We start from the raw sequence: 6,000 nt of genomic DNA, 5'->3' as shown, positions 1-6,000 counted from the left end.
CGTAGCCGGCAGTTGATTCTGGCGTGTCCACTAGGTGGTTCTGAGGAGTGGATCAGCTGGTTCCGGCATACTCGGCAGGTGGTACCCGCGTGTCCAGAACATGGTTCTGGCAAGTCTGAGAGGTGGTTCCGGCACGCCCGACAGGTGATTACGGAGCGTCCGCCAAGTGTTTCTGGCGTACCCGGCAGGTGATTCTGGCATGTCCGACAGGTGTTTCTTGCGAGTCGAGCAGGTGGCTCAGGCATGCTCAGCTGGTGCTTCCGACGTCTCTGGCACGTGGTTCTGGTGTGTCTGAGAGCTGGTTCTGGCATGTCCGGCAGATGATTCTGGAGTGTCCACCAAGTGGTTCTGGTATACCTGGCAGGTGATTTTGACGTGTCAGGAAGGTGGTTCCGGCTAGTTGAGCAGGTGGATCAGGCGTGCTCGCCAGGGGTTCAGGCGGGTCTGGCATGTGGTTTCGGTCTGTTCGGGGAGTGGTTACGGCATCTCAGGCACATGGTTCTGGAACGTCTGAGAGGTGGTTCCGGCCGGCCCGACAGGTGTTTCCTTAGTGTCCGCCAAGTGGTTCTTGCGTATGTGAAAGTTGATGTTGGCGTGACCGGCAGGTGGTTCCAGCCAGCCTGGCAGGTGATTCCGGAGTGTCTGCCGAGTGGTTCTGGCGTAGACGGCAGGTGATTTTGGCGTGTCCTGCAGGTGGTTCCAGCAAGCCCGGCAGGTGATTCCGAAGAGTTCCCCAAATGGTTGTGGCGTAGCCAGCAGGTGATTTTGGCGTGCCCAGCAGGGGGTTTTGGCGAGTCGAGCACGTGGTTCTCGCGTGCCCGGCAGGTGCTTCCGGTGTCATTGTCATGTGGTTCCGGCACGCACGACAGGTGATTCCGGAGCGTCCGCCAAGTGTTTCTGGCGTTCCCTGCAGGTGATTTTGGCATGTCCGACAGGTGTATCTTGCGAGTCGAGCAGGTGGCTCAGGCATGCTCTGCTGGTGCTTCCGGGGTCTCTGGCACGTGCTTCTGGTGTGTCTGAGAGCTGGTTCTGGCATGTCCGGCAGATGATTCTGGAGTGTCCACCAAGTTGTTTTGGTATAGCTGGCAGGTGATTTTGGCGTGTCAGGAAGGTGGTTCCGACTAGTTGAGCGGGTGGACCAGGCATGCTCGCCAGTGGGTTCAGGTGGGTCTGGCAGGTGGTTTCGGTCTGTTCGGGGAGTGGTTCCTGCATCTCAGGCTCATTGTTCTGGCACGTCTGATAGGTGGTTCCGGCCGGGCCGACAGGTGTTTCCATGGTGTCCGCCAAGTGGTTCTGGCATAGATGGCAGGTGATGTTGGCGTGACCGGGAGGTGGTTCCAGCAAGCCCGGCAGATGATTCCGAAGAGTTCACCAAATGGTTGTGGCGTAGCCGGCAGGTGATTTTGGCGTGTCCAGCAGGTGGTTTCGGCGAGTCGAGCAGGTGGTTCTGGCGTGCATGGCAGGTGCTTCCGGTGTCATTGGCATGTGGTTCCAGCATGTCTGAGAGGTGGTTCCGGCATGCCCGGCAGGTGGTTCCGGAGAGTCTGCCGAGTGGTTCTGGAGCCAGCCCGGCAGGTGATTCCGAAGAGTTCACCAAATGGTTGTGGCGTAGCCGGCAGGTGATTTTGGCGTGTCAGGAAGGTGGTTCCGGCTAGTTGACCAGGTGGATCAGGCGTGCTCGCCAGGGGGTTCAGGCGGGTCTGGCAGGTGTTTTCGGTCTGTTCGGGGTGTGGTTCCGACATCTCAGGCACATGGTTCTGGCACGTCTGATAGGTGGTTCCGGCCGGCCCGACAAGTGTTTCCATGGTGTCCGCCAAGTGGTTCTGGCATAGCTGGCAGGTGATGTTGGCGTGACCGGCAGGTGGTTCCAGCCAGCCCGGCAGGTGATTCCGAAGAGTTCACCAAATGGTTGTGGCGTAGCCGGCAGGTGATTTTGGCGTGTCCAGCAGGTGGTTTTGGCGAGTCGAGCAGGTGGTTCTGGCATGCTCGGCAGGTGCTTCCGGTGTCATTGGCATGTGGTTCCGGCATGTCTAAGAGGTGGTTCCGCCATTTCCGGCCGGTGATTCCGGAGTGTTCCCCAAGTGGTTCTGGCATAGCCGGCAGGTGATTTTGCATGTCCGGCAATGGTTCCGGCGAGTCGAGCCGGTGATTCCGGCATGTCTGGCAGGTGGCTCCGGCAAGCCCGGCAGGTGATTTGAGGAGTGTCCGGCATGTGGTTCTGGCACCTCTGAGAGGTGGTTCCGGCATGCCCGGCAGGTGATTCCGGAGTGTTCGGCATGTGGTTCTGGCACCTCTGAGAGGTGGTTCCGGCATGCCCGGCAGGTGATACCGGAGTCTCCGGCATTTGGTTCTGGCACCTCTGAGAGGTGGTTCCGGAATGCCTGGCATGTGATTCCGGAGTGTCTGCCGAGTGGTTCTGGAGTAGCCGGCAGGTGATTCTGGCGTGTCCAGCATGTGGTTCTGGGGAGTGGATCAGGTGGTTCCGGCATACTCGGCAGGTGGTACCGGCGTGTCCGGAACATGGTTCTGGCAAGTCTGAGAGGTCGTTCCGGCATGCCCGACAGGTGATTCCGGAGTGTTCGCCAAGTGGTTCTGGCGTAGCCGGCAGGTCATTTTGCATGTCCGGCGGTGGTTCCGGCGAGTCGAGCCGGTGGTTCCGTCATATCCAGCAGGTGTTTCCGGACTGTCCAGCAGGTGTTTCTGGCGTGACCGGCACGAGGTTCTGGCACGTCTGAGAGTTGATTCCGGCATGCCCGACAGGTGATTCCGGAGTGTCCGCCACGTGGTTCTGGCATACCCGGCAGGTGATTTTGGCGTGTCTGGAAGGTGTTTCTTGCAAGTCGAGCATTTGGCTCAGGCATGCTCAGCAGGTGCTTCCGGCGTGTCTGGCACGTGGTTCTCATGTGTCTGAGAGCTGGTTCTGGCCTGTCCGGCAGATGATTCCGGAGTGTCCACCAAGTGGTTGTGGCATACCCGGCAGGTGATTTTAGCATGTCAGGTAGGTGGTTCCGGCGAGTCGAATAGGTGGTTCCGGCGTGCTCGGCAGGTGGTTCAGGCGGGTCTGGCAGGTGGTTTCGGTCTGGTCGGGGTGTGTTTCTGGCATATTAGACACATGGTTCTGGCACGTCTGATAGGTGGTTCCGGCCGGCCTGACAGGTGTTTCCATGGTGTCCGCCAAGTGGTTCTGGCATAGCTGGCAGGTGATGTTGGCGTGACCGGCAGGTGGTTCCAGCCAGCCCGGCAGGTGATTCCGAAGAGTTCACCAAATGGTTGTGGCGTAGCCGGCAGGTGATTTTGGCGTGTCCAGCAGGTGGTTTTGGCGAGTCGAGCAGGTGGTTCTGGCGTGCTCGGCAGGTGCTTCCGGTGTCATTGGCATGTGGTTCCGGCATGTCTGAGAGGTGGTTCCGGCATGCCCGGCAGGTCATTCCGGAGTGTCCGGCATGTGGTTCTGGCACCTCTGAGAGGTGGTTCCGGCATGCCCGTCAGGTGGTTCCGGAGTGTCTGCCGAGTGGTTCTGGCGTAGCCGGCAGGTGATTCTGGCGTGTCCAGCAGGTGGTTCTGGGGAGTGGATCAGGTGTTTCCGGCATACTCGGCAGGTGGTACCGGCGTGTCCGGTACATGGTTCTGGCACGTCTGAGAGATGGTTCCGGCATGCCCGACAGGTGATTCCGGACTGTCCGGCATGTGGTTCTGGCACTTCTGAGAGGTGGTTCCGGCGAACTCGGCAGGTGGTACCGGCGCGTCCGGTACATGATTCTGGCACGTCTGAGAGATGGTTCCGGCATTCCCGGCAGGGGATTCCGGAGTGTTCGCCAAGTGTTTCTGGCACCTCTGAGAGGTGGTTCGGGCCGGCCGGAGAGGTGTTTCCGGAGTGTCCGCCAAGTGGTTCTGGCGTAGCTGAAAGGTGATGTTGGTGTGACCGGCAGGTGGTTCCAGCCAGCCCGGCAGGTGGTTCCGGAGTGTCTGATGTGTGGTTCTGGCGTAGCTGGCAGGTGATTTTGGCATGTCCAGCAGGTGGTTCCGGCGAGCTCGGCAGGTGGTACCAGCGTGTCTGGAACATGGTTCTGGCACGTCTGAGAGATGGTTCCGGCATGCCCGGCAGGTGATTCCGGAGTGTCCGGCATGTGGTTCCGGCACCTCTGAGAGGTGGTTCCGGCATGCCCGGCAGTTGGTTACGGAGTGTCTGCCGAGTGGTTCTGGAGTAGCCGGCAGGTGATTCTGGCGTATCCAGCAGGTGGTTCTGGGGAGTGGATCAGGTGGTTCCGGCATACTCGGCAGGTGGTACCGGCGTGTCCGGATCTTGGTTCTGGCAAGTCTGAGAGGTGGTTCCGGCATGCCCGACAGGTGATTCCGGAGTGTTCGCCAAGTGGTTCTGGCGTACCCGGCAGGTGACTTTGGCATGTCCGACAGGTGTTTCTTGCGAGTCGAGCAGGTGGCTCAGGCATGCTCAGCTGGTGCTTCCGGCGTCTCTGGCACGTGCTTCTGGTGTGTCTGAGAGCTGGTTCTGGCATGTCCGGCAGGTGATTCCGTAGTGTCCGGCATGTGGTTCTGGCACCTCTGAGAGGTGGTTCCGGAATACCTGGCATGTGATTCCGGAGTGTCCGGCATGTGGTTCTGGCACCTCTGAGAGATGGTTCCGGCATGCCCGGCAGGTGATTCCGGAGTGTCCAGCATGTGGTTCTGGCACCTCTGAGAGGTGGTTCCGGCATGCCCGACAGGTGATTCCTGAGTGTTCGCCAAGTTTTTCTGGCGTAGCCGGCAGGTCATTTTGCATGTCCGGCAGTGGTTCCGGCGAGTCGAGCCGGTGGTTCCGGCGCATCCAGCAGGTGTTTCCCGTCTGTCCGGCAGATGGTTCTGGCGTGACCGGCGTGAGGTTCTGGCACGTCTGAGAGTTGGTTCCGGCATGCCCGACAGGTGATTCCGGAGTGTCCGCCACGTGGTTCTGGCGTACCCGGCAGGTGATTTTGGAGTGTCTGGCAGGTGTTTCTTGCAAGTCGAGCATTTGGCTCAGGCATGCTCAGCAGGTGCTTCCGGCGTGCTGGCACGTGGTTCTGGTGTGTCTGGGAGCTGCTTCTGGCATGTCCGGCAGATGATTCCAGAGTGTCCACCAAGTGGTTGTGGCATACCCGGCAGGTGATTTTAGCGTGTCAGGTAGGTGGTTCCGGCGAGTCGAGCATGTGGTTCTGGCGTGCTCGGCAGGTGCTTCCGGTGTCATTGGCATGTGGTTCCGGCATTTCTGAAAGGTGGTTCCGCAATGTTCGGCAGGCGATTCCGGAGTGTTCGCCAAGTGGTTCTGGAGTAGCCGGCAGGTGATTTTGCATGTCTGGCAATGTTTCCGGCGAAGCGAGCCGGTGGTTCCGGCATGGCCGGCAGGTGGTTCCGGCATGCCCGGCAGGTGATTCCGGAGTGTCCGGCATGTGGTTCTGGCGCCTCTGAGAGGTGGTTCCGGCATGCCCGGCAGGTGATACCGGAGTGTCCTTCATTTGGTTCTGGCACCTCTGAGAGGTGGTTCCGGAATGCCTGGCATGTGATTCCCGAGTGTCTGCCGATTGGTTCTGGCGTTGCCGGCAGGTGATTTTGGCGTGTCCAGCAGGTGGTTCCGGCGAGCTCGGCAGGTGGTTCCGGCATGTCCGGAACATGGTTCTGGCAAGTCTGAGAGATGGTTCCGGCATGCCCGGCAGGTGATTAGGGAGTGTCCGGCATGTGGTTCTGGCACCTCTGAGAGGTGGTTACGGAATGCCTGGCATGTGATTCCGGAGTGTCCGGCATGTGGTTCTGGCACCTCTGAGAGATGGTTCCGGCATGCCCGGCAGGTGATTCCGGAGTGTCCGGCATGTGGTTCTGGCACCTCTGAGAGGTGGTTCCGCCATGCCCTTCAGGTGATTCCGGAGTGTTCGCCAAGTGGTTCTGGTGTAGCCGGCAGGTGATTTTGCGTGTCCGGCAATGGTTCCGGCGAGTCGATCCGGTGGTTCCGGCATGTCCGGCAGGTGATTCCGGCAT

Source organism: Equus caballus, chromosome 29 (genome assembly GCF_041296265.1).
Source record: "Equus caballus isolate H_3958 breed thoroughbred chromosome 29, TB-T2T, whole genome shotgun sequence".
NCBI classification, from domain to species: domain Eukaryota; kingdom Metazoa; phylum Chordata; class Mammalia; order Perissodactyla; family Equidae; genus Equus; species Equus caballus.
Note: the sequence above shows the minus strand (reverse complement) of the source record.